The sequence below is a fragment of the Trachemys scripta genome, chromosome 6 (assembly GCF_013100865.1).
Source record: "Trachemys scripta elegans isolate TJP31775 chromosome 6, CAS_Tse_1.0, whole genome shotgun sequence".
Taxonomy (NCBI): Eukaryota; Metazoa; Chordata; order Testudines; family Emydidae; genus Trachemys; species Trachemys scripta.
In genome coordinates, this window is record NC_048303.1 from 81,907,551 (window position 1) to 81,935,475 (window position 27,925).

The following is a 27,925-nucleotide window of genomic DNA, read 5'->3' on the forward strand; positions in this document are numbered from 1 at the left end:
TCAGCTGGAGTATTGTGTCCAGTTCTGGGCACCGCATTTCAAAAAAGATGTGGAGAAATTGGAAAGGGTCCAGAGAAGAGCAACAAGAAGGATTAAAGGTCTTGAGAACATGACCTATGAAGGAAGGCTGAAAGAATTGGGTTTGTTTAGTTTAGAAAAGAGAAGACTGAGAGGGGACATGATAGCAGTTTTCAGGTATTTAAAAGGGTGTCATAAGGAGGAGGGAGAAAATTTGTTCACCTTAGCCTCTAAGGATAGAACAAGAAGCAATGGGTTTAAACTGCAGCAAGGGAGATCTAGGTTGGACATTAGGAAAAAGTTCCTAACTGTCAGGGTGGTTAAACACTGGAATAAATTGCCTAGGGAGGTTGTGGAATCTCCAACTCTGGAGATATTTAAGAGTAGGTTAGATAAATGTCTATCAGGGATGGTCTAGACAGTATTTGGTCCTGCCATGCGGGCAGGGGACTGGACTCGATGACCTCTCGAGGTCCCTTTCAGTCCTAGAATCTATGAATCTATGAATATAGTTACTCCAGTAATAGTTTGTCCCTTTGTTTAAATGGCAATTTTACTGTAATGTAAAATAAACTAATGTTCATACAGAAGAAAAAAAATGAAGTTTCTTGGATGTATGTAAGAGGTACTCGCAAACAAGCACATGAATTCTGTTTGCAATATTTTTTTATTTGTGGCATGTGCTAAAAGTTAAATTCAGAAGTCTTTGAACAGCATTAAGCTGATGAATATGTAATTTTTAAGACTTGTGCACAAGAGAGAAAACATTACCATGCTGAATTATCCCCAAATTAGTCAAAATAATGAACTCAACTAGAAGAAAAATGTACCCTTGGTTTGAATTTATCAGAAAATAGCATGCAGTTATATAAGCCTTAATACATGGGAAAAACTCAATATTTTCACCAGAGAGATAATTAACCTTTTCAGTTCTATGCCTCTAACTATTGTATTAGCATCACCAGCTGTCACAAAGAATTCCACTAGGTGTCCAAATGAGATTGAGCATATATGTACAGTTTTACTTAAGATCCTCAAAACTATTCCCAAGAAATGTCTTGTGGTTTGCACTGCGGTGTTTCCTGTTGATGGCTAAAATGAACAAATCCTACTTTTTCTTAATATCAGTGTGTCATGGCAGCATCATTGTATTTAAGGCTCTGTCATGACTTCTATTTAAAGGTTGACTATTTCAAGTTCTCTACAGTCAAAATGTTTAGTCAGATTCCTTTGCAATTTGGTGTGCCTTCAGAGGGACTAGGTTAGCATTAGTAAGCCACATCTGGAGTCATTTGAGTTAGAGGTTGTGGAGATATAAACCCCCAAGAAAAAAGCCATATTTGAAAAACATTCGAGGTGCCTTTGTTGTTTTGTTGTGTTTTTGTGCAGTTACAGATCAAACTATTGATGTGATGTGTGTCAAAATGGTCTCAATCTGTCAAATTTCACCCAAGGCAGTGCATGGCACTCAGTAATCTCTGCAGGGGACCCACAGAGAATGGTATTTAGTAAACTGTACATACTTTTTTTTACATTGTGCATGTGCCAATACAGAAAAATGTCTAGAGGATTTTCATTCCTGCCATTTTATATGCTTTAAAGCTCAAATATTTTATAAGTGCTCTAAAATCTGAATTTGGATTGCTTTGAAATTTGATATGCCTCACTGGGCACAGGGTAGTGCTAGCAATCCACATTTGGGGTCATTTGACCAAGGATTCCAGAGTTACCTCCCACTCTCCCTCCCCACCTCCCCCCAGGAACAGTTTCCTTCAATTTCCTTCTCCGAGGTGTTAATGGCTGGATGAATCTCAGACCTTGTTGAGACTAATGGCTGTGAACTCACCCTTCAATTAATATAACTAAGGATAAGTTAATCACACGACCCCACTAAAACAAAAGGAGTTTTGGGGCTTGTCTTCATGTACAGCGCTACGGTGGCAATTTAGTAGAGATGCTACTACGCTGATGGGAGAGTTTCTCCCGTTGACATAATTTTTCCACCTCCCCGAGAGGCAGTAGCTATGTCAGCAGGAAGCTTTCCCATTTGGCATACAGTGCTGTCTACAAGGGGGATTAGGTCAGTATAACTATATAGACATAGTTTGTATATAGGTCTATAGTTTAGGCCTGGACTTGGAGTAATTTGCTGGAGGTTGCTATAATTTGTGAACCATGGGTGGCAAATTTATTTGGGAGGGAATATAATAAAAGTATGCTTCCTGGCAGAGGAGAGATATTAGGGGGCAGAGAAGAGAGGAAATAGGAAAAGAGGGGTTTAGGGTTGCAGCAGGATTGGGGTTATGGGGAGGGGGATGAACGAGGATGGGTAGCAGGAGAGGGGGAGAGTCTGGGCTCAGGTGAGGAAGCTGTGACGGTTGGAGGAGGTAGAGGGGTGGAAAACTGGGAAGGGGTAACATGGGGGTGAGAAGCAGAATAGGGTCAGGGTCACCTGTCAGCCCCACATTCTTCCCGTGTGAATGTGTTTGTGTGTGTCCAGATCTGTGGGGTTTCTGGCCCTCTAAGGGGTCTGAACCCCCCTCATATGAGTCAGGGGTTCTGGAAATATAAGACCTGAAAACATAGCAATTTTCCAATTTTTTTCTAGGCAATTTTGTTTTTGTTTGTTTCTAATTCATGAGATCTAATTCATGGTCTCATTTGGTCAATTTTTACCCAAAGTAGATCTTGGCACCCACTAAGTCTTTTGGGGAACCCAAACTGTTAATATTCACATCTTCACTTGCGTAGATGTGCAGTCTGGAAGGGTGCCAATAAAGATAAAACCCATGAGTGGGTTTCTCTGCAGCTGCTTCATGCTTGCCTGGGTAGTTCAAGGGTGTGTGCTGATGTCATTGCCCTTGTTGAACACCCTGCTGCTAACTTTTCTAAACCAAATCTTTGTACAAAGGTAATGATGTTGACGTAACATACTTAGACCTCTGTAAGGTGTTTGAGTTGGTACCACCCAATATTTTGATTAAAAAAACTAAAATGATATAAAATTAATATGCCACACTTTAAATGGATTAAAAGTTGGCTAGCTGAGAGGTTTCAAAATATGATTGAAAATGAAGAACGATCATCAATTAGGTGTGTTTGCAGTGGGGTCCCACAGGGATCTGTTCTTGACCCTACACTAGTTAACATTTTTATCAGTAACTTGGAAGAAAACATAAAAATTATCATGATAAAGTTTGCAGATGACACACAAATTGGGGGAATGGTAACTGATGAAGAGGACAGGTCACTGATGTAAATAGCTTGGTAAACTGGATGCAAGCAAACGTGGTTTAATATAGCTAAATGTAAACATATACATCTTGGAACAAAGAATGCAGGGCATATATACAGGATGGGGGACTATATCCTGAGAAGCAGTGACTCTGAAAAAGATTTGTGAGTTGTGGTGGATAATCAGGTGAACGTGAGCTCCCGGTGTGACACGGTCGCAAGAAGAGCTAATGTGATCCTTGTATGCATGAAGAGGGGACTCTTGAGTTGGAGCAGAACTGGGGTTTTTAGGTCACCTTTACACTGGTCTGGCCATCTCATGCTGTGTAAAGGGGCCAGAGCAGAAGTGAAAATCTCGCCCAAGGTATTTTGTCTATAAGGAGGTGAATATATAGCCCTTACTGTCTACTAGATTATCTACATACCAATGGTTGTTTTTTGTATAGATTGAATGAAATGACACTAACAGGCTTTTAATATACCGTATATCCTTTATAAAAGGATAACAGTAGTAGTAAACACATTGTAGTAAAAATATATTAGAGCCATATACAGTGAGCATACATAAATAATTCGGGTTTTAGAGAGATTCCCTATACTTAAAATGGGGAATACCGCTGAACTGCTAATATCTCCTGAAGCAGAATGAACTTTTTAACTGTGCCCTGTACTCTTTAATCCATATACATAACCACTTTTGATAAGTAGACCATCTAGTACACAATAAGGGCTGTATAATCTCCTTTATTTACATCAACAGCTCCCTTTGACATCAGTAGAAGTTGGATTTACAGATTTACAGATGAAAGTGTATTCCCTCCACAGTGAATTACATCGGCTCACAATTTCCCCTTAGCAAAGAGTCAAAACTGAAGTGAACATGGCTAAAATAACCAACATCAACATTTTCAAATTTACAAGTTCAAAGTTAGGCACTTAAATAATAGTGGCCTGATTTTCAACAATTCTGTACACCCAGTAGCTCTGATTAATTTCAGTGAAAACTGTGGGTGCTCAATACTTCTGAAAACCTTTTATCTCGGTGCCTATCTTTAGGTGCCTCTTCCAGAGAAACTGTCTCATTTGTTGACTCGCCAGTAACCCAAGACATTCAGCATTTCTTCACTTACAATTTTTTCCTCACTCTTTGGCTAAAAGTTAGACCTGATCACATCTGCCTTACCCATCTCAATTTTGTTGGAGCTGCTCCTAAAGCATAGAACTTACTCTCTCGATATATCTACTTTAATCACCCATCTCACCTTTAAAGAACAGTTTTTCCAATCTTGATTTCAAATATAAAACTCCTTGTTTCAATTCTATACTGCTGTTCTGTGATGTTTTGGATTGGCTTTATTTAAAATTGCTCTTTCTTATCTCCTTGCTCAAGTTCTGGAAGTTTTAAGCATTATGATGGTGATTTAACATGTGCTAGTACTGGAACTTAATTTTGTCCATGTACATGGGTGGTGAGGCAGCACTAAAATATTACATTGCCACTTATATTAATTGATCGAGTAAAAAATAAATTTAGTGGATTGGAGGTTTGGGAAGAAAAGGCTATTCTCCGTACCATATTAGTATGCACTAAGCATCCATACCACAAAGCACAAATAATGTAGCAATGATATAGCCTAAATTGGCCTATACCATCATCTTGTTCACTTATGCTAAGTATCCCATAACTTCTTGCATTTGCTTCGTAAGCAGTTGGAATAAGCAGACAAGTTCATTCTATATCTTAGAATAAGCTAGAGAAGTACCTTCACAGACCTGGAATGCTAGTATCTAAAAATAAAGTTAAAGAAGGCACAGAACAACAAGTTAAGGAACTGGGACAAACTGATGGGTTGGATTTTAGTGATGTGTAAAGAGTTGTGTAACTTGCACTATCCTATAAATAACACCAGCTGAAATGTGTAACTTTGGGAGCACACCATCGCCATGTGTAAAGTGAATGTAACATTGCTGCATGAGATGGCTTCCTGGAATCTGGTTTCATATAGAACATTTTTTCTGTACTATATTATTAGTATTGGCTTAAAGCAATAAACCTGACTGACACTGGTTATTTGGCCTCCTTAATATATTTCATAACGAACCAAAATGTGATCAAGCAACTGACTATTTATCAACAAACATTAAACAAGAAACAGACTGGGAACATCAAATACCAGGTTACTGAGATTACAGATGATATCTACAAAGGATGTAAAAGTTTTTTGAATTTGGTGAAAAATAATGTTGTGTCTTCAGAGAATAATGCTATACCTTGGAAGTATACCTGGATCTTAGACTTTGTACAAATCTTGCTGCCTTGATAGTCTTGTCTGAGAAAGCAGACTTCTTCCTCTCTTGTGGGTTGCTATGTACCTGTAGCCCCAGTCAAGGTTTTCTGCTTCCTTTGCAGCCATGAAGTGTCACTCCTACTTCCACTTTTGAGTCTCTGATTAGGGTACTTGAAGTAATTACTCAAGATGATGGCCTCCTAGAATCTACAGTCCAGATATAATTACCATTAGGAGAGATTACTCAGTCAGTCTTATGTCTCATTGGATTTTCACTTACCAGAATAGCCACAGCATAGTCAGTAAGGCTGCAAGGCGGCTGGCTTTATAAAGCAGGCATAAGCCACTCTACCTCACTTGATTTTTCCCTCACGCTAAGGGAATCCTCATCTGGCTGGCCAAATTGATTTTATGGTCCCTATATGGTGCCACAGCTGTAAGAAGGGGCTACATCCGGCCAAGTATCAGGTTATATGCCTTTGCCTTGGCTTCTAATTTTCCTTGGATAACTAAATCCAATGAATTTGGCAATTCAGGGAATGAAGGCTGTTCTAGCCCAATATGTTATTCTGGGATAACTTGCTAAACGTTTTAGAATAGCTTAAACTAGCAACTCTTCTTGCAGCATTATAGATCTATTATATATCTGCCCAGGTGTCAGAAGTGGCTCATTACAACCAACGAAATTGGAATGCAGAAAAAAAATCTGAAAGGATTTGAATTCTTCCTTTCTGCAGCTTTAAAATTTATTGGATTGTAACTCTTCTTTCTTGTTGCAGAATAGTAAAATGAGATAATCTGTTGCCTCTGTCATCAAAAATGCATTGACATGCCTGCAAATAGAAAACATGATTTTAACCATTTCCTTGTGGCAGCTGCAAGTCTCTGTAAAACCCATCATATATAATATGACACGGTTTGGTATAAATTCCAAATGGGAAATACAGGCTTAGAAGTGGGAGAACACTCAGTTAAAAGTGGGAGTTCCATCTGCAGTATCTCCACAGTGTTATTTGCAGCCTGCAGGTCTGAGGACAAAACCTGCATTAATCATTACTGCAGTGCATCACTGTAGGCAAGCACAGCTTTGCAGCTGTGAGCCTCATGAACTAGAATTATTACTTGCTTTCTGTAGGAAAATGTGCCATTGTACATTAAGGTTTGCAAATGGAGTATCTTTGAAATTTCACCATCCTGGGCTAAACTATACTTCTGTTCAGATTTGTCCAAGCATCTAACCCTCCTTTTGCTTGTCTAGCTGGATCTACCTCTTTATAGGCACTTGAGAGGACAAGAACCAGGACAGATAACTAAAGAAATAAGAAGTACCCTTAATCTTCCTTAAGACATATATCAATACTTAACCAGGATTTAAAAAACAAAAGGGAAGTAGATTATTTTCCTGAAATTGTACAAATTAGTGACAACTGTGTTAATAGTAGCAAAGAGTCCCGTGGCACCTTATAGACTAACAGAGGTATAGGAGCATGAGCTTTCGTGGGTGAATACCCATTCTTCGGATGCATGCCTTTGATACTTTGCATCCCTTTGATACTTGACATGTGTTAATAATGTGTCTATGTGTATAGTAGTTGTAGAAAAGAAAAAGTATTACACTACAATACTTAACATTGTATTAGTAACTATCAACAGCAGTACTAGTGGATCCTTGCTGTTCTGTAGCCATAAACTGTTTGTTAAGAAAGGAATTTCTTCAGATTATAGATTTCCAAAATTTATATTTAAGGTGTTTTAAATATGCCACAGCTTTATCATTTCCCAATATTTGACTTACTGTCAGAATGATTGATCTTGTCTAGTTATGTTTTTACTTAGCATGTTATTGCATAAACAGTAACAGAGTATAATACATTCTCCAAAGAAAACTAAAATAAACTACAGTTGTTCAGCTGATATTATTTCTAGAGTGTATCAAGCAAGTCACTATTTCCTTCCCCCGCTGCCATGTCTTCATTTTTTGGAAGACAAGTTTGCTATGGTATATATTATTAATTGGAGTTGAATTTTCTAGTCCAGAGGTTCTCAAACTGTGGTCCATGGACCACCAGTGGTCCGCAAGCTCCATTCAGTGGTCCAAGGATAGTTCCTTCTAAGGTGCGTGCCTGGACGGCGGCATACACAAGAATGAAGGGCCACCTACCTAATTAGTGGAGCCATGCCTGGGAGGCTCCACTAATTAGGTGCCTGGATCTGGAGAAGATGCACATGTAAGGTGAGGTGGTGGCCTTGGGGGGAATAGGATGTAGGTGGGAAGGGACAGGGGGTGAAAAGAGGGAGTGGGGGGAGTTTGGGACATGCAGGGCTGTGGCCGTCAGAGAAAGAGGCGACTTTCCCCAGCTCCAGGGCTGTGGCTGCTGGGGAGAGATGGCCCTCTTTCCCAGCCTCAGCTCTGTGGCGCAGGAGAGACCCGCTCCCCCACTCCTTCCCTGCCTCAGCTCTGTGGCACAGGAGAGACCCACCCCCACACTCCTTCCCAGCCTCAGCTCTGTGGCGCAGGAGAGACCCGCCCCCCCACTCCTTCCCAGCCACAGCTCTGTGGCTGCTGTGGTGGGGGAGAGACCCTCCTCCTTCCTAACCCCAGCTTGGGGGCTGCTGCGGTGGGGGAGAGAGGGAGAGACACCCCCCTCTCCTTCTCACCCCCAGCTTGGGGGGCTACTGCGGCAGGAAAGAGAGGGCACATCTGTCGCATTAGAAAGGTAAGACTACGGATATTAAAATATGAGTTGTGTGCTTTTATTTGTAGAAGAAAAAATCTTAATTATTAATAATATAGCGCTTTTATCCAAAGTGCTTTACAATAGTTAGCTATCTGGAAAGATCATTAAGTGGTCCGCTGAGACCCTCAGCAATTTTCAAGTGGTCCGCGGGAAAAAAAAAGTTTGAGAAACACTGTTCTTGTCAGGCCTCTGCAGATTTGCCCATCGTTCAATGTGAAACATTTCATAAAACAGATTAATCTGATGGTGTTTGCTCTTTTACTTTGCTGTGGAAGAATAAATGTTTATATCCAAAACAAACAAGTGTTCAACTGTCTAGTACAAAGATTGGTGCATGTTTAATGTTTAATTATTGTTGGCTCTTAAATGGCCTTATATTTTTGTTCTTCTGTTTAGATTTTTTAAAAGTAATTATTATAATGCTTTCAGTTTTCATGGCCTTTTGCCTTCTGCTAAATAATTATCAGTAGTTCAGATTTATTTTATGGAAATTATGCCTATTCTTAACCCAATGTATGCTTTAGCACATACATTTATTAACGAGGAACAAAAGCTTTCCACATTCCCATTTATCATGGATAATATGTTATGGATGCACATGTTCTGGTGTGTGTATAGCATCATATAAAACAGCAGTATTTGTAAGTAACAAGGGAATATGCTGCTGCCAGTTATGGCTACAGTACAAATATACATGACATTAAATGGCTGCAACAATTCCAAGTTGACAGATGCTGAGCTTGAAATTGTTGGCAGCTTTTTTTCCCAAAAACAAAAACAGACTTTAATTTCTTTTAAAAGTTCCTCTTTTTGAAACACTGATTAAACTCAACGGCTTCCATCAGAGGAGGAGACCCCGTCAATGTTTCCTTAAAAAACCCTAAATAAATGTAGCAGTTTTGAGTGTTGTGCCCTTGGGTCTTGATCCTCCGATTGATGTCAGTGGAAGTTAAGGGTGCACAACACCTTCTGGGAGGTGCTCAGTACCTTGAAAGGCAGGCCCTTTAAAATGTAGGTGAGACGATGTAATGGAGGTAGGACTTACCCACAGTGATCTCATAAATCAGGAACTGAAACCGGTTGGAGTTGAGGAGACCAGAGCAAATTAGTGGGGTCTGATTCACCACGTTGTTCCAGTTTTAAGATGGTGCAACTCAACAGAAGTCAATAGAATGGCATTGGTATGAAACTGAGTAACTCAGCAGGCAATTGAGTCCATTGTTGTCAAAATTTCTTAAACCAGACAAGTGTCCTTTGAGAAAAGTGTGGCTTTACATTTTCTATTTTTTAAAATAGATTAATACTACCAAAAAGCAAATCATAGAAATTAGGAAGGAATATTTTTGTTTTAAAATATCTGTTCCAAAGAGAAGGCCTGATTCTTCACTGCTCTGCTCCTTGTGTAGACACATATACAAGTGCCAAGTGGGAGTAAATCACTGCCATGGCAGCATACTATGCCCACAATGCACAAATGTAATGGGACTACTAAAGATATTTAGGTGCCTAAAGATGTAAATAGGTGCCTAGTGGGATTACCTACATCTTTAAGAACCTAAATACCTTTAAAAATCTGCCTCTGTGACCACACAGGTGCATGCAGTGGAAAATGAGATCTATGGGATTTTAAGAAAGCAAAACAGATTACTCCAATTGTTTCCAGAGAGAAGAATATTACAAGGCAAAGTATAATGTTTTGTAATTTTTTTTTAATGACACACATGAACAATGGGTTGCCACATAGCTGAAATATTCTGGCTTAGGTTAAGCCTGCAGTCATGGCAATGAATGCCAGCATTAATCTTCAGTGGTTGGAGGACTACCACCATAGGCAGAAGCAGCAGTGAAAAAGCAGCCACAACATCCCCTTCTTCATGGGGGAGGCAGAGAGGAATAATGCCTCCCAAAGAGTGGATTGTGTTCAATGGGAAGGAGGGGAGAATGTTGGTGAACAGGATGACCCAGAAAGCAGTTTGAACACCACTGAAATGAGTATACTATACTATTTTGGTGTGAACAGGAAGGTTTTGGCTTCCCTGACTGTGGGATGCTGCTCCAGCAAGGAGGAGACATGGAGTCCACCTACTGGAGAAGTGGAAGAGCATCTTCAGACACTGACCTGCCAAACTAGTCAGGAGCACTTTAAACTCTTTTTAAAGAGGATAAATGATAAAAGTGCAAAGATAAGTATTAAAAACAAAAAGTGCCCTTGACAAAGGGCTGGAAGTTGTTGTGGGGAGGGGAAAATAGAGCGTTGCAGGAGCAACAAGAATAAAAACAGTGGGGAAATCTGCTCAACATCTTAGATGTCTATGCAGTGAGTATAGGGAATTAAACTGGAAGTCTTAGTACACAGTTAAAACTATGACTTAATTGGCATCACAATGACTTGGTGGGATAAATCTCATGACTGAAATAGTGATATAGGGGGCATAGCTTGTTCAGGAAGGACAGGAAAGGGAAAAGGGAGAAGTTATTGCATTGTACATCAAGAACACTTATTCTGAAGTCCAGAAGAAGGTGAGAACCAGACCAGCTCAAAGTCTCTGGGTGAAGCAATCGGGGTGGGGGGGGGGGGGGCAGAGGTGATATCATGGTATGGGAGGTGGATGAGTCATTTGTAGAACAAATACACAAGACCTGGCAGTAATAGGGTACTTTAACTACCCAGACATCTGTTGAAAAAATGATACAGCAAACCACAACATCTCCAGTAAGTTCTTGGAATGTGTTAAGGACAACTTATTTCAGAAGGTGGAGGAAGTAACCAGGGGGCAGCCTCTTCAGAGTTGGTTTTACCAGTGAGGAATTAGCTGTGAATCTGAAGGTGGAAGGCAATTTGGATGAAAGTGATAATGAAATTATGGATTTCATAATTCTAAAGAAAGGAAGGTGTGAAAGCAGTGGAATAAAGACAACCTACTTCAAAAAAAGCAGACTTTTAAAACTCAGAGTATTCAAGTTGTCCAGGCCTGGTGAAATTCACCTTAGGATACTTAAGAAACTAGCTGAAACAAACTCGGAATCATTAGTGACTACCTGAGAGAACTCATGGAGTAGGGGTGAGGTCACAGAGGACTGAAGAAGGGCAAACATAGTACCTAGCTGTGAAAAAGGGAACAAAGAGGTCCAAGGGAATTAAAGATGACTGTCTAACATTAATTCCTGGAAAGCTACTGGAACAAATTAGCAATTGATTTGTGAGCATGTAGAGGATACAGTGATAAACAATAGCCACCATTAGTTTGGCATGTTCTTGACAAATCCATTTAATATCTTTCTTAGACAGGGTTACTGACCTAGTGGATGGGGGAAAGGGGAGAGAGTAGTAGGTGTGATATATCTTGATTTTTAGCAAGACTTTTGACATAGTCCTACATGACATTCTCATAAACAAATGAGGGAAATGTAGTCCAGATGAAATTACTGCAAAGTGGGTGACAACTAGTTGAAAAATCATACTCAAACAGTAGTTATCAATGGTTCGCTGTCAAACTGGGAGGCCATATCTAGAGGGGTCCTTGCAGGAGTTTCCTGGGTATAGAACTAGTCACTATTTTCATTAATGACTTGAATAACAGAATGGAGAGTACACACACAGAATTTCAGAATAAAACCAAACTGGGAGGGTTGCAAGCACTTTGGAGGACAGGATTAGAATTCAAAATAATTTTGATTAATTTGAGAATTGGTCTTTATTGAGTTTCATCTTGTTGATTTTAGACTAAGTGCAAAGTACTCTGCTTGTGAAAGAAAAATCCAATGTACAAATATAAAATGGGGAATAACTGGATAGATTGTAGTACTGCAGAAATGGATCTAAGGGCTATCGTGGATCGCAAATTGAACATGAGCCAACAATGTTATAAAGTTGCAAAAAATGCTAATATTATTTTGGGGTGTATTTACAGGCATGTCTTATATAAGACATGGCAAGTGATTGTTCTCAGCACTGGTAAGACCTCACTGGGGGAACTATATCCACGCATTCTGGGTACCACATTTTAAGAAAGATATGGAGAGAGTCCAGGGGAGAGCAACAAAAATGATAAAAAGTTTAGAAAACATAACCTATAAGGAAAGTTTAAAAAAAAAACTGGTCATATTTAGTCTTGAGAAAAGAAGACTGAGGGAGGACCAGATAACACTCTACAGATATGTTAAGGACTATTATAAAGAGAATTGTGATCACTTGTTTTCCTTGTCCACTGAAGGTAAGACAAGTAGTAATCTTGTCCAGGCTTAATCTTCAGCAAGGGAGAATTCAGTTAGAAAGTTTTATTTCCCAGTATCTAACTATAAAGATAGCAAGGGTCTACTATCAAAGGAATGGAATCCCCATCACTGGAGGCTTTTAAGAACAGTTTAAACACCTAGTGGGGATGGTCTAGATATACTTGGTCCTGTTTCAGCACAGGGAGTGGACTGCATGACTTCTCAAGGCCCCTTCCAGCCCTTCATTTCTATGGTTCCATGACTTTGTAATATTTGTCAATGTTGCTATTTTCTGTAATGGGGAACACGGTTGTTGTAAGCAAACTGAATAGTTTTAAAAAAAGTCTAATCTGAATCTTTGTCCCCTGTCTAGAACACTGAATAGCACAATTTCCCCCTCTCGCAAACAAACCCACCATAAAGAAACAGTTAATTTGACATCCATCCCTGCAAACAGGAAGCATTAGAGTATAGAACAAACATGCTGAGACCACATTTGAAAATAACTTTTGTGCTTTAGCAAGCCAAAGCACAGCGTTTTGGAAGGTTTGTGCTAATTGCCTGAAATTCTAAAGAGCATAAAAAAATTGCCACAGGGTGAGTAAATGATGAATTTTTCACCCATCTGTAATATGATACACCTATTATTGTGGAAAGAAAATTACTTTGACCTTGTCAATTGTAAAGGTAACTTCCACGGTGACTCTTTTCTGTTTGTTTGTTGTTTGAACACATACAGGATATTAATTTTGTTTCAGTTAGTACATACATTGTTTCCTTTTGTTTTCTTCTACAAATGTTTCTAATAACATTACTTTTGAAATTCAGACCAAAACAGAACTCTCTTTCAGGTTTCAGTTGAAGATATTATGAAAGACATACCAGTATTTGCATATTGAATATGTATTATATCGGAAATGTTTTTCAGCCTATATATATAGAGAGAGATATATAGGCTGAACACGCATGAACAAAATAAATGGAAAGGCAGGGTGCTATATTTCACTTAAAGGTGCCCTGAAGAGGTGAAATAATAAATTTCTGCTTTTTTCCTCCTTATGATATATAAATAAGTCCTAAAAGATTTGTTCATTTTTATTACATAACCAGACTGTGGTGCATACCCACTACAAGCAATGAAAGAGTTAATATGGGCCTGAGAGGTAAATTATGCTCTCTGGCTGCATGGGAGGGTGGACAAGGATTAATTAAAGATGAAGCCCAACTGAGGAATGAGCTGGGTGGTAACTGTAAAAAAGGGGAGTGCAGATTAAAAGAAACTCCGCAGACACTCTCTGGACCTAGAAAGTGGAGAGACTGGGAGAGTCAAAAAGGAAGCCCAGGAGGATAGTTGGTCCTTAAGAAGTGGAGTCTGTCAGGAGGCCAGGAGAGCCATTAGTGGATGGAGAGTCCTGATAAAAGGACACAATCTGGACCTCCAGGGAGGCATCCAACTCAGGAAAGTCTGACAAGACAAATCCTGGATGCTGGTTATAGAGTCTCTAGAAAGGAACCCAGTGTAGAGGGTGGGCTCGAGTTCCCCTTACCAGCTCCTGGTGAAGGTGTTGTGAAGACCCTGAAAAGGGGATAAAGATCCGAGACAAGGGTGTGAGGATCACAGGGCTCAGTCTGTGCCAAAGACCTTTTGTAAGGACATTGGACTCGTAATTGTTTGACTTTCTCTTATCCCAGAAGGGGTGGGATGAAACATGACCTGGCTGGAGGGCTGAGTCACAAGAAGAGGAAGACCACTGCAGGACTGGAGCAATTGTCATAGGGAATGCTAGATGAGGAGAGCCTGCTGCGCCATGCCTACCAATGGGTGGCGGGGGGGGACCACTGCAGCAGGCCGTCCACTCCTTGACAGTCAATTAAACAAACCCCTATATTGAAGTAAATGGGACTATTCGTGTGTTTAAAGAAATGCACAAGCTTAATTGTTTTGCTGAATTAGGGCCTTCCCTATCAAGTAGAAGGTTAGGATTATTGACTCTTTAGCTAAAGACCTCATTTATTATCTGTTTGGCTTATATAGATGATATCCCAAACAAAACAAACAATATGACTCTAATCTCCCTTATACTGATGTAAATCTGGAATAACTTTGCTAAAGTCTGATGTTACATTACTGTAAATTGGGGTGTAGGTGAGGAAAATTAGATGCATAGGGTGCAGTTCCATTGCTGCTTTAAAACTTGTGGAGTCATCTGTACCTGTGAAAGGTAGGTGTAAAATTCAAGGAGAGAATTTGGTTTTGGTCCAATGAGTTATAAAAATGAAATGAAAAGTCTCCTTCTTGCTCTAAGAACTGGATCCAAAGTGATTTAAGCGATGGGAGTCTTCCCATTCAATGTCACAGACTTTTTGGATCAGGCCTGTTGCTGCTCAGTTTCAGTCTCTTGCTTCTTGTTGTGAAATCATAAATTCACTAGTTCTCCAATCATTACAGTCTCCCAAGATAGACAAGTCCTGAATTTCTAAAGGACAGAAAAAAAATCCCCTTCCCCCAAATTCATAATCTCTCATATGTATTCCCATTCTATGCTGTCCCACCCCTTCATCCAGACACCCCCTTGCATTTTCAGGTCCCTTGTCAAATGGTAGATGCTATGGGCTGAGTATTTTTGAAAATCTGGCCATTAATTAAACATCTCACCTGGAAATTTTACAACAGGGTGGGTCCTAATTTGCTGTGCTTGCAACTTGATCCAATATGAAGCGCATGAAGGATTCAGTTTGATCTTGGCAAGTGTTTCAATATTACAGATTTCAATGTGTGTCTCCTAAAAGAGGGAGAAAGTGGGGCCTGCAATTTCTTTTGCTTCTTTTTTATTTATAAAGGAGACCTGAAAGATTTATAGAAAAACAAACAACACCTGCTTTCCTTCCAAAAAGGGGGAGGAGTGTGAAGGATAACATCCATAAGGTGTTTGAGGTGACCTCTGCAGCCGTGCTTCCCAAAAAATGGATCCTGACCCACCAGTGGTCACAGGAAGATTCTAGACGGGTCTAGGCTGGATTAACCCATCACTGGTCCCTGGTTTAGGCAAACATACACTTATCTCGTCCTGGTGCAGATGCGGGGAGGGGACCCAGAAGGGAGGATTGTTGAAGAGTGAGCCCACCCTACAATCACCCTACAACAGTGGCTCCTGTTTTTTGTGGGGCTTGGCCTGGCTCTTCACTCTGGGGGTTACAATCTGGGGCACATGATTGCAGCACTGTTCACTCAAATTTGGCCTGGCCACCCCTCTTTCATGATCATGAGTGATGCTGTGACTCTGTGTGCCAGGTCGCAATGCCCAGAAGGCCCAGCCCCACGAGACAGGAGCCACTGCTGGAGAGTGAGTCCAGGGAGAACTCATTCTCTAACTCCCACACAGGGCTGGAATAAGGATTGTAATGCCTGGATGGAGGCTACATATATAATAGTAAATTGCAAAAAAGACAATTGGTGGGTAGCCTTAGTCAAAAGTTTAGGAACTACTTAACTACAGCATACCTGAGTTCAAACGGTTGGTCAATATGCATATTCAAGAGTGACTGAAACCCTGTATTTTGCAGCATGTGCCTTGAAAGCTTCCATCTCCTTGTACCTCTTAAGGTTTCTTTGCTTTCAGCTCAAATGTAGATGAATGGTGAGATGTAACTACCAGTTACTACTATCAGTTGGGGACACCAAGAGTTTTGTGACATGTTCAGCTCCAGCTTACATCAGGTGTTACAAAGGCTAAATGAAATTTTTTGCCAAGATATTACTTTTCTTTATGAATCTGATTTAATAAGCTGGTGTATCTATTTCAAATTACATTTGCAGAAAATTTGTCAAACTGTTGCATATGGTGTTGAAGGTTCTACCATAACAAAGTAATTCTCTATTGAGTATGAGGATGGTTTAAGTAGGTCTGGGGTTAAGTAAAACCTCTGGAGAGACCTAAGTATTATAGTGTTAAATTTTATTCTATAAATATACCAGAAATTACTACAACATGGGGTCTGGGATTTGAGAGAGTTGTTTTTACTTTTAAGAAAGTACAAATTTCTCATGATAAGATGAGCTACATCCATTTATGGGTCCCAAGATGAACCTTACGATACCGGCTGATGCAATCTTTGCACAATTTATTGCTTTCCTTCATTTCCAGATTCAGGGCTATGAATCTATCTGTTCTTTTTCCAAATATGATAATTTCTATTTGATTAGGTAGCATATCCTGCTAATATTTCATGTATACGTATTAATTCTGGTCAGGCGATAAAAGTTGCTTATCACTGAGCAATACATGAATATTGGTTCTCTAAGCTGGGGGATCCCTCTTGTGCAACTGAATATCACAGTCATCATAACCTGGCCTCTTAATCTAGCCACTGCTGACAGAAGAGAACTGTCTTGTGGGATTTCCCTATTACTAAATCTTTACTTAAAACAACACTTCTTTGGTATTTGTATTACTATATGGAGTTTTGCTGTCAAGAAACAAAACCAAATACTATACACTGCTAAGAGCTAGGTTGTAATTTTAGGTGGAACCCTGAGCAGGGGATATTATGTAAACTACACCAATCCAGGAGTATCTCCCACTTGTTCCCAAAACAAATTACTATAACAGTTGTAAATAACTACTCACCCCTATCCCTCCATGTTAGCTCACTTGTGTTGGCCAGTTAGTGGGAGTAAGTGGAACTGGGGCATCTTCCATTCTCAGTCCCTCCTTGTCCAGGTTGGAGGGAGGGAGGCAGTAAGCCAGTGAGTAATCTCATTTACTCTTACACACTGGACCTAAGATTGGGGTAGCCCAACTAAGGATGTGAATGAGGTTGTTACTCCCTTGTGCAGGTGTACATTCAAAGCTACAATCTATGCCTAATTGATTATTCATTAGCAGTATGAACTTTCTCACCTGACAGGATGGATGCCTTTATTAAATATATGTTGGAAGGTTTAACAGTATTGTTAAGTTAACCAGAGGGACTAATTTCACCCCATTGTAACCCCAATTATTTCTGTGAACAACAGGGCTGGGTTTGCCCTCCAACAGTATCAGTTTCTTGCAACTATATGTTGCTTTCTAAATAAATAGCTTAACTCTATGCAAACATTAATGGCTTTGACACAGCTAAATCTTTGAATTGTAGTTCTGAGATTCCTTGGTCTCTGTTCTTCTTATTGACAAGAATCTCAGCATATTTTAATGCCCCTTTTGGTTTTTAAAATGAGCAGGATTGAGTTCTCTTGAATAGCTTAAAGACCCTAGATAGACTGGCAAAGCACAGCCCTTTTTTCTGAATAGTTTTGGGCAGGATTAAAGGCAGGCCTCTGCCTTTGAAGCTGTCTCAAACTCTTGGAACAAAAAAAATGTCCCCTTTGTAGTGCAAATTGTGGATCATCATTAAGACTGTTTATCGTGGCCATGATTTTCATGACACAGTCTGTGACTTTTAGGGTTTTTTTGGTTTTTTTCTTGCATAAAAGGTCATGGTCTCTTTCCTGATAGTCTGCCTTCTACTGAGCAAGCCTCCCATGTTTTTCTACACAATTGGCTCTTTGGTGTTTTGCTATCTCCATGCCTTTTATGCTAATTATTTACCGCTTTTCCATTGGAAAATACAATTAATCGCAAAAATATCGTGTGCTGTGACTTTTCCAATTTTTGCTGCAACAGCCATCATAATGGCTTCATGCTTAGTGATCACAGAAATGCCATATAGTGCTCAAGACCAGAAATGGGTGATCTCTTGCTTTTGGTATGGGTGCTAAGAGCGGTACCCATTTTACCTGAAGGTTTAATGCATCTAGGAATCAGGGTATAATACAAAGACTTGTACTGCATGATTCTCAAACCCCTCTCCTAGGGCCATGATGTACATACTCTTGGTGACCTCAATTGTCAGCATCTTCAGCACTGTGATTTTATTCTTAAACATTTGCATTTAAATTCTCTTTGAGGAGGTGTGCTTCCACAACCATGAAAGTACATTCAAAGGCTTGGTAAAAGTGCCCCCTCGGAGCTAACATGGTAACAGTGAGGTTTAGAATCCATCACTATAATAGGATTCTGTTCAATCTTTTTTAAACTATTTTAGCCATCAACTCCCCTGACTTTTGCCATCTGGTCATAATCTTGTACAGTTCAGTTCCTGCATTCGTCCCATTGCATTTGTGTTTTTCAGTGTTAGGATGTGGAGTTCTTCCCTGCTCTGAACAGAACATGCACACACAGTCTGTATTCTGAACTGTCCCTCTTTCCTGATAGTTGGCTTTAGTGGTAGCACAAATTTACAAAACATATAAACAGTCAAAGTTGGGCTGTTCCCTAAGTCTTTCCTGTAGGACTGTCTCTGTCCTAACTCCCAGCAGTTCCCTCTGCTTTCGAGAGAGCCATTCCAATCCTTCCTATAAAGTGTTGTGAGAAGAAGGGGCCATGCCCCTCTCCACAGTATACTGCACTGCAAGCCAGCATACCAGGGGAAAGAAAACTGCACTAGTTTTAAATAAAATAAAAATAAAAATCTGTTTATTCATATTCTCTGCACACCAGGTTGCTAAGAGTGATTGTGCCTCTGTTAAGTACAACCCTGCACCAACCTCCAGTAAGGCTCTCTCTGCATTATTTCCCCACTCCTCGTACCCCTCAATTTGGGCCTGTGCTTTTTTTTCATACTTTGGCTAAGAACAGCCACACAATACCCTGCTCAGGCTAATAAAAGGCTTTTTATTACCCCTACCAAATTCTATGTGGGACTAGAAACCATCAGAAGCAGACTGAAAATATGACCCAATGAGCGCACACATCTTCCTCCCCCTAGCTCCCTATAGAAATAAGCAATGTATGCAGCCAAAGATTACATTAGCCCCTATCACAAGTAACTTGTACAATGGTGGTAGTACATTGAGTGATTATCAGTACTTAATCAACAATTTTGCCCATACATTGTGGGAAGCAACAGTAGCAGCAACATGGAGATGTGGTGGCAGTGGTTTTGATAAGTCTCACTGCAGCTGAAGATCACCTTTAACATTTTTTGAAACACTTCTGCTGCAATATCTCCTTAGTTTGCCGTGGCAAGAAAAAGGTGCTGCTCTCATTTTATGGAGGAAATGGCTGAGAATATTTTGATTCCTGGCTGCTATAGTGCTGGGCAATTGGTCACAATGTGAATGCCACCATCTTGACAAGTTTGGGGACATCATGTTGATTTTCCATCATCACATTTGCTGCACCCTACTGCCTCCTTCTACAGGAGAGCAGATAAGGGGAGAGGCAGCTGCTTTCATCCTCAACAGCTTCAGTGCTAATCACTACAGTCTCTAGCTGATTTGCTTTCATATGCATTATATGTTTGAAAAGTTCAGTTCTGGACTTAATTGATTCCAGTAAGAAAATGAGCAAGCTGTAGTTGGTTGGGCTATAGAACTGGAAAGCTTACCTTGAAGTCCAAATTGTCCACTAATTTTTGCTGATCATTCAATATCCTAGCAACTTCATAGATAGAAGCTAATTAGCAATGTTGGCAGGAGCTCATGTCAATACCAACTCCAGACCCATTTGTAATTTTCTGTTCTGTTGTATGAGAGTTTAACAAAATGAAATAGATCAAACACGTTTACAAGGATACTGCTAACATACTCCTTAATGGTTTTAATTTTGTGTTTCACTGTTGATTAATCCATGGAAGCTTGAACTGGTCTTTTTCTTAGCAACATCATTTTCTTCTATGGCATTGGCATTTTTTTTATCATAAAGTTTCTTTGATTAACAAGCTAATAATGACTGAAATCTCCTCTGGCATTGCTAAATTGTTTCCCCTGGACTGGACAAAAGCCCCTCCAGGGACTTGGGGATCCATGTTCGGGGTTGGAGTAGGAGCTGGGTGTGATGCAATCATCCATCCATGTACTTTTCTGAGAAGCAGCACAAAAAGTAACTCTAAACACATGATTTCACTATCCATGCTGTGGAAACTCCTGGTACGGTGTGTGTGTATGTGTATTCAGAGGGCTGAGGTCACCTATGAGACCCCCTCACAGGTGTGCGGTACTACTGCTTTGGAGGGGTTGAGAAGCTCTGGGAAGGAGAGTTCAGGAACAAGTCATCTGCCTAGATGGGCCCTGTCTCTGGGTATGGATGGATATATGCCGATCCCTGAAAGATCTGCCGGTTTTGGAGTCTGAGCCGCCATTTCAGGTTCTAGTGCCCCTCAAGGAAATATTTGGTGGAAAACTAGTGGAGTCCAAGATGATGTGGGTTTTTACTATAGAGGAGAGTTTGTTGTTTATATCTTTAAATATTTGGAAAGCTCTCAAACACTACAAAGGGGCCATAGAAGTACCTAGAGAGATTACTAGGTATCTAAATAAGTACTAGATAGGAAAAATAACATATACTTTACAAAAAGCTTCTTTGCAACCAGATTGCCTTGACAATCTCCTATAATAATTGCTTTTTCAATGAATAAAAACATTCTATTGTAGTTCTTTTCAAACCAATATAAATATAAGCATTATGTAGCATAGGCCGCAATTCAGCAATACATAACTACTCAGCAAAGCACTTCAGTGTGTGTACTTAAGTCCCATTAAAGTCCCAAAGAAGTAAATGGCATTAAAACATATGTTTAAAGATAAACATGAGTAAGTGCTCTGCTTAATAGGGATGAATTTAGGCATGTGCTTAAGTGCTTTGCTGAACTGGTGTCATACAGTCTGTGCAACTATCTCCTATAGTATCAGTGGGGGAAAAATGATTACCTGCTCATTGTGTTCTCTAAGAAAACAACACACTCCTCTCATATCTGTAGGGTGCGCGCTTGCCTTAAGCATTCTGCTCTCCTTGCATGTGCAGTTTGTCCATTAATGATAATTTCCATACAATTGAATGAGGTTGGTTCTCTGAGATTAAAAATATTTTTCCCTAATACTTGAAATTAGACTAGTGACACATTATCCAAGTGAACATCAGTTACCATGTAGATTGATTTTTATTGTTTTGTTTCCTAGGTTGTGTAATTTGATAGCTGAACTGGATAGCACAGTTATTTAATAGGGGTATGTCAAATTGCTGAAGAGGGACTCTGGGAGAATTTTCAAGCTAGCTATGGTACTGAATAAGTTGAGTCTGTGAGTGGGTATTTTATTTACTATGTACTATATGGTATCTGCTCACATCTTGAAGGGAAACAGTCCAATTTAAAATACCTTAAAGGTTTTGATTCTGTAATCATTTATTCTGATGCAAATTAGGAGCACAGAGGAGAAGACAAAAAAAATCCGAATGGAAAAAATACAGTATATAGGGTGCCTGTTTGTGCCAGCTTAGACTTGAGGCTTTTTCTTTTGCCCTTCAATGCATAAACAATTAATGCATTATAAGATATGAATTACAGATTAAAATTGGGTCATTAACATTTTAGGGACAGATTTTGAAAAGCACTTCAATGAATTAGGATCACAACTCACTTAAGTGTTTTTCAGAATCCTACTCTTTAATAAGAGGAGTAAAATACTACAGTTGCCTGCTGCCCTCAGCTTTAAGAAAAAAGACAGAATCATAGAATATCAGGGTGGGAAGGGACCTCAGGAGGTCATCTAGTCCAACCCCCTGCTCAAAGCAGGACCAATCCCCAACTAAATCATTCCAGCCAGGGCTTTGTCAAGCCTGACCTTAAAAACCTCTAAGGAAGGAGACTCCACCACCTCCCTAGGTAACCCATTTCAGTGCTTCACCACCCTCCTAGTGAAAAAGTTTTTTCCTAATATCCAACCTAAACCTCCCCCACTGCAACTTGAGACCATTACTCCTTGTTTAAGTAATACTTTGCCCTGACAAGCCAATTGAAAGATTAAATTTTTATATAAACTATATATCCAGATTTAAACTCTCTTGGTTTACAGACATTTCTGAAGGGTTTACTGATTAACAAATTAGACACAAATAATTTTTAAATCGAGGTAAATCACTAATCTACATACAGAATATAAACTAGGTAAACATCTATTTTTCACGCAGTACAATAACCCTCTAAAGCCATTTATTTTCTAATATATTCCAGTCCTTAAGCAATTAATATCAGGTGTAGATTATTTAAGGGATAATCTTTGCAGCATTGAAGTATTTGTCTTTTTCTTAATTACATTGCAAGTATTTGTCACGGTTTTAATTAACATCTAAGGAAATGCTAGTAGACTGTAAATGAGAATTTTTTTCCCCTTGTTCATTGTCATTGTCTTAGTGGTGGCATTCATTTCAAAAAGATGATTTGAAGGTATTGCCAGTGTTTCTTGTTTGAAACAGTTAACATGTAAGTGGCTTTTCACACCCGGGTGACAATTTTCACTATATAATGCATTTTCTAGGTCACGATGATAATAAAAAGGAATACCATGCAGTATATGTTTCAAATTTTAAAACCTCAAATGTGGGTGAATATTTCAAGAGAAACAAACAAAATGCAGGAGGCTTGATTTCAGTACAAAAAACAAAATTCCTCATTTGGGCACATTTTCGGAACAATGTAAAGGATTTATGTAAGTGAAGCAGATACAAATGAATTTGTACTGCACATAAGTATACTCTGATTTATTTAGCCATCCCTTTTTCAACATATTAGTTTATTAATGTTTATTCATTCCTTTGGGAATATTTTAATGTCCAAGGATTTGTTAGATAAACTATAGCCTCCAGACTGACATTCTGATAATATTTTCCTGGGTCGCAGCTGATCTTTCATCCATCTTTAAGAATCAGAAAGGAACTGACTGGAATCTCTCAGCCGGGTGTGGTGGGATAGTTTATTGCATGGCTACCTCTATATAAAAAGCCACATAGGCACTATCATGAAGACATAAAGATAAATAATGAGTGGCCTTAAAATAAGTCTTGACAGGGCAGATGGTATTTGGTAACCTTAGCTGGCAACTCACCTAGGAGAAGGGACACTTTCTCTTCAAACCAATGGTGTCAAGCTTGGACACCCAACCTGCTAAGTTCATCCAATAGATATACTCATGTGAACTGATGCCTACATCAAGTGTACCTCAGACAGGTAGGGCATTCCCTGCAAGCAATGTTCAACAGCCTTGCCTGACTGTTGTAACCTGGCAAGGCCCACTAAAGTTAAAGAAGTGATTGAGTAAGTGCAGTAAACTGTGATATGCCAGTAGTAACGTAGGCACACTGGTTGCAAGAAGCTTGGAGCTATGTGAGGTCTTAAAGAGGCGAAGAGTAAATATGACGTGTACAAGAGACTAAATAGGAAGTTGTAAACCTGAGATATTAGTAGAAGGTTACAAAATCTATTATTCAGGGAGTTCAACCTCCTGAAAGGGTAGTTTTATTTGGATGAAACTACAGAGATATGTGATTGTGTTTACCAGAACGTTGGACCAACTGATGAATGTTAAACTGTGTTGGGAGGAGGTAACATCCATATAGTAAGTAGTTAAGCACCACAGGGAGGAAAGGATCAAAAGATAAAAGAGGAGTTTTTCAATGAGTTGTTTTAACTTATTGGAAAAATACCACCCACTGACAAGATAATTGTCAGAGCAGATGCACACACTGAATGACAAAGACTGGATATGAAGCAGTTCATGGAGGTAATGGCATTGGAACCAGAAACTCCAAGGAGGAAATGGTCCTACAGACTTTTCTGGTATTTTCAGAAGAGGGAAAGTCACCTCATAACTTATGCCAGTAGAGGACACAAGTCCTAAATCAATGTGTTTTTAACAAGAAGTGATAGATCCCAAATAATCATTGTGAACCAGCATAGACTTTTTATGAATGCAGAGACCTCACAAACATTTGAACCCCTGGGCACCTGAAAGGCCTAAGTGATGGAAACTTAAAGATGGGAATGAAAAAAATTCTCTAAACAAGAAATAATGCACAGACTTCCTGACTAAACACAAGGATGTGTAGATGATATGATACAAACTGAAGCTAACATTACTAGAAATGGAACATGAAATCCTAAGAATGGTGAAACCGATGCTGAAAAAGATAAGAAGGGAGATATGGTGGTGGAATCTACCAGTTAAAGAATTTGTTGAGAAGAAATAAGTAACCTGTAAAAATGGCAGGCCAGTGTCTTTAGCAGTGGTAAGTTGATGTATATGGAGGCAAAAGGGAAGGCAAAAGAAGTGATGCAACAGCTAAAAATGTGGCCTGTGATGAGCTATATAACTGACTTGAAGGATATGATGGAGAAAAGACTATCTATAAACTCACTAAGACAGGAGAGAAAACAAGGAATGTGAACTAGTTTGCTTATATTAGAGTTGAACATGGTATATTAAAAATGAATGGTGAATCAGTCATTAAAGTATGGACTAATTATTTGAAAGAGTGATGGATGAGTTGAACCCAAGGGAGGAATTAAGAAAATGTAAATTGAACTGGGGTGTGATAGATTGCATTCAGGAGGAAGAGATTTTAGAGGCATTAATGAAAATGAAAAAAGAGAAAGCACTTGGGCCAGATGAAGTACCAGTGGATGTGCTGAAGTCATTGGAATGGGAAGTCATTAAGTATTTTACAAGTCTTAAATAATATTCTTAAGAAAGAGAACATGCCAGATGAATGGCATAAAAGCTTTGTCATGCCCATTTTTAAACACAAAGGAGATATTATACTGTGTGCTAATTATTGCCCAGTTAAACTGACATCACATGCAATGAAATTATGGGAGAAGATGTGGAGTGACTAGAGTAGTCAAATGGGGCTGGGGCAGAGAATTTCCAGTAAACATTGGTCTGCAGCAGGGGTCAGCATTGAGCCCTTTTTTGTTTGCAGTTAGCATAGATACGGTAAGTGAGAATATATGGCGGAAGCTGCCTTGAAATATGCTCTTTGCTGATAACTTAGAGATCTGTGAGGAAGATTGTGAGACCTTGCTGTGACACAGTGCAGGGTGCAAACAAACGTTTTCAGGGATTGGGACTAGGACTTTTCAGCTTGAAAAAGAGACAACTAAGAGTGGATATGACAGAGGTCTATAAAATCATGACTGGTGTGGAGAAAGTAAAAAAGGAAGTGTTATTTATTCCTTCTCATAAAACAAGAACTAGGGGTCACCAAATGAAATTAATAGGCAATAGGTTTAAAACAAACAAAAGGAAGTATTTCTTCACATAACCCACAGACAACTTGCCAGAGTATGTTGTGAAGGCCAAGACTATAACAGGGTTGATAAAAGAACTAGATACATTCATGGAGAATCGGTCCATCAATGGCTATTAGCCAGGATGGGCAGGAATGCAAAACCATGCTCTGAGTGTCCCTAGCCTCTGTTTGCCAGAAGCTGAAAATGGGTGACAGGGGATGGATCACTTGATGTTCATTCCCTCTGGGGCACCTAGCATTGTCCACTGTCAGAAGACAGGATACTGGGCTAGCTGGATCTTTGGTCTGACCCAGTATGGCCATTCTTGTGTTCTTATGTTCACTCTGATCACTCAGATGTTAATTAGTTCCCCTGGAGAAAGCTGAGAAGGGTAATTAGTCGATCAGCCTGACTGGCTGAGGCAATTACCCTATTAGCCCAGGGCTGATAATAAGAAGGCACAGGAAGGAAGTGAAAAGGGGTAGAGGGAGGAACACGGTAGCTGAGCCTAGCCCCACAGAGGCTCAGAGTAGGGAGATCTTAGGTTCCTCTTAGCTTTTGGCCCTCTAACCAGGACCTAAGTTAACCTTGTAAATAGACTGTTGCATGGGGATTGTTGTGAAAAAGGTGGAGGGAACTTAAAATAAAAGGACACAGTGAAGACACAACCATGGGAGTCTGTGGAGTTTCTGTGGGGAAGAAGGTGGGAGAGGAGCCACACCCTGTGACACTTGCAAAGAAGCTTTGAACAGCAGCAACACAGTTTTGAGCATATGGGACGTAGAGTGGATGTTGGTAAGTTTCAGTCTTGGATAAGTGAGGGAGGGAGACCCACCATAGAGATATTATAGGCAGAGCTTAGAAGAGTGAAAGAATTTAAATACCTTTATCAATGGTTGCTGACACTGGTGCTCTCCAGAGTTGTCTGGCATCATACCAAAGCTGCTTGGTGCAAATGATGGGAGCTGACCTCAGTTCTTTGTGCTACAAAGATTCCAATAATGTTAAAAGGTAGATTGTAAACAACTATAATTTGACCCCTCTTAATGTAAGGAACAGAGATTTGGCCAATCACAAGAAAATAAATCAGTATGCATTCCACTATGAAAACTAAGATTTTCAGATAGTAAAATGGTTGGACTCTCTGTGATAAGAAATGAAATAAGGTTGTGAGTGGGCTAATGCATATTTCTCCAAATGAAGACAAGTTGATGGAGGCTAAGCTATGGTGGTATGGACATGTCCAATAGAGACCTGAGATATACTAGTCGGATGGCCCTTTCAAAGACTGTGGATAGAAAACGACCAAGAGAGAGGCCAAAGACTTGGTACGTGGAATGGATATCAGCGGATCTTAGAGGGGCCAATTTACACAACAGCCAGGTGTATATACAGTCATGAATTTTGGAAGAAAGCTATAAAAGTTGCAACTCTGATGAAGACAGTAGCAAGGAGCTGAATGCTATCCTGGCCCCCTATGTTGTTGCTGAATCTTTATTTGCATTTTTTTTAATGTACCCAGAACAAAAGCAGCTTCAGAAACGGATTGTGGATTCAGGCATAAAATGTGAACCTGTTGCTGACCGGATTAGATCATCTATATCTTCACCAAACATCAGGGTCTAAAATGAATTTCTACATGTGAGGAACATGTATTATTTTCTCTTTGTAATTGCTTCCTCCAACCTCCCCCTCCTCACTCCATAGAACGAAGACATAGTAAATATGTTCAGATCCATGCGTCATCCTAATGTTCATGTTCACTCAGTGAGGAAAACTCCTCAGTGACATTTAGTCTAGAGCAGCTTCACAAATCCCAGCAAGTGTCTCTTCTTCATCTGTAAATATCTGTTTATTAGAAGAAAGCATTGGAAAGAGGACAAGAAAGAAGATTGTAAAAGAAAAATAACCAAAACCCCATTGATACCAGAAATTACATACTGTGTAACAACTTTCTTTGAAAAGTTCCTTTTTCTTAAAAAAAAAAAAAAAAAAAAAAAAATCAATAGAAAAACTACATAAAAATCAGTGCAGTGAAACATTCATTAGAGAACACAATCCCTGTGGTGACGATATACCTTCTAGTCTCCACTGTTGCTTTAAAATTGAATGTGTTCTGGTAAACAACATACAATAACAAGTTTGTCCAGAGTATATAGGGCACTGGTAATGCTGATGTGCTTGCCTATTTAAATTTATTTTGAACAGCTGGATATCTATTAAGTTGGAGGTTGCAGAAACAATATTTTTAGTGAACATAGTGCTTTTATTTGAGACTGAAAAAGCAACAAAGCTGCATCAAATCAACATTGAATTGATTTGAGTATG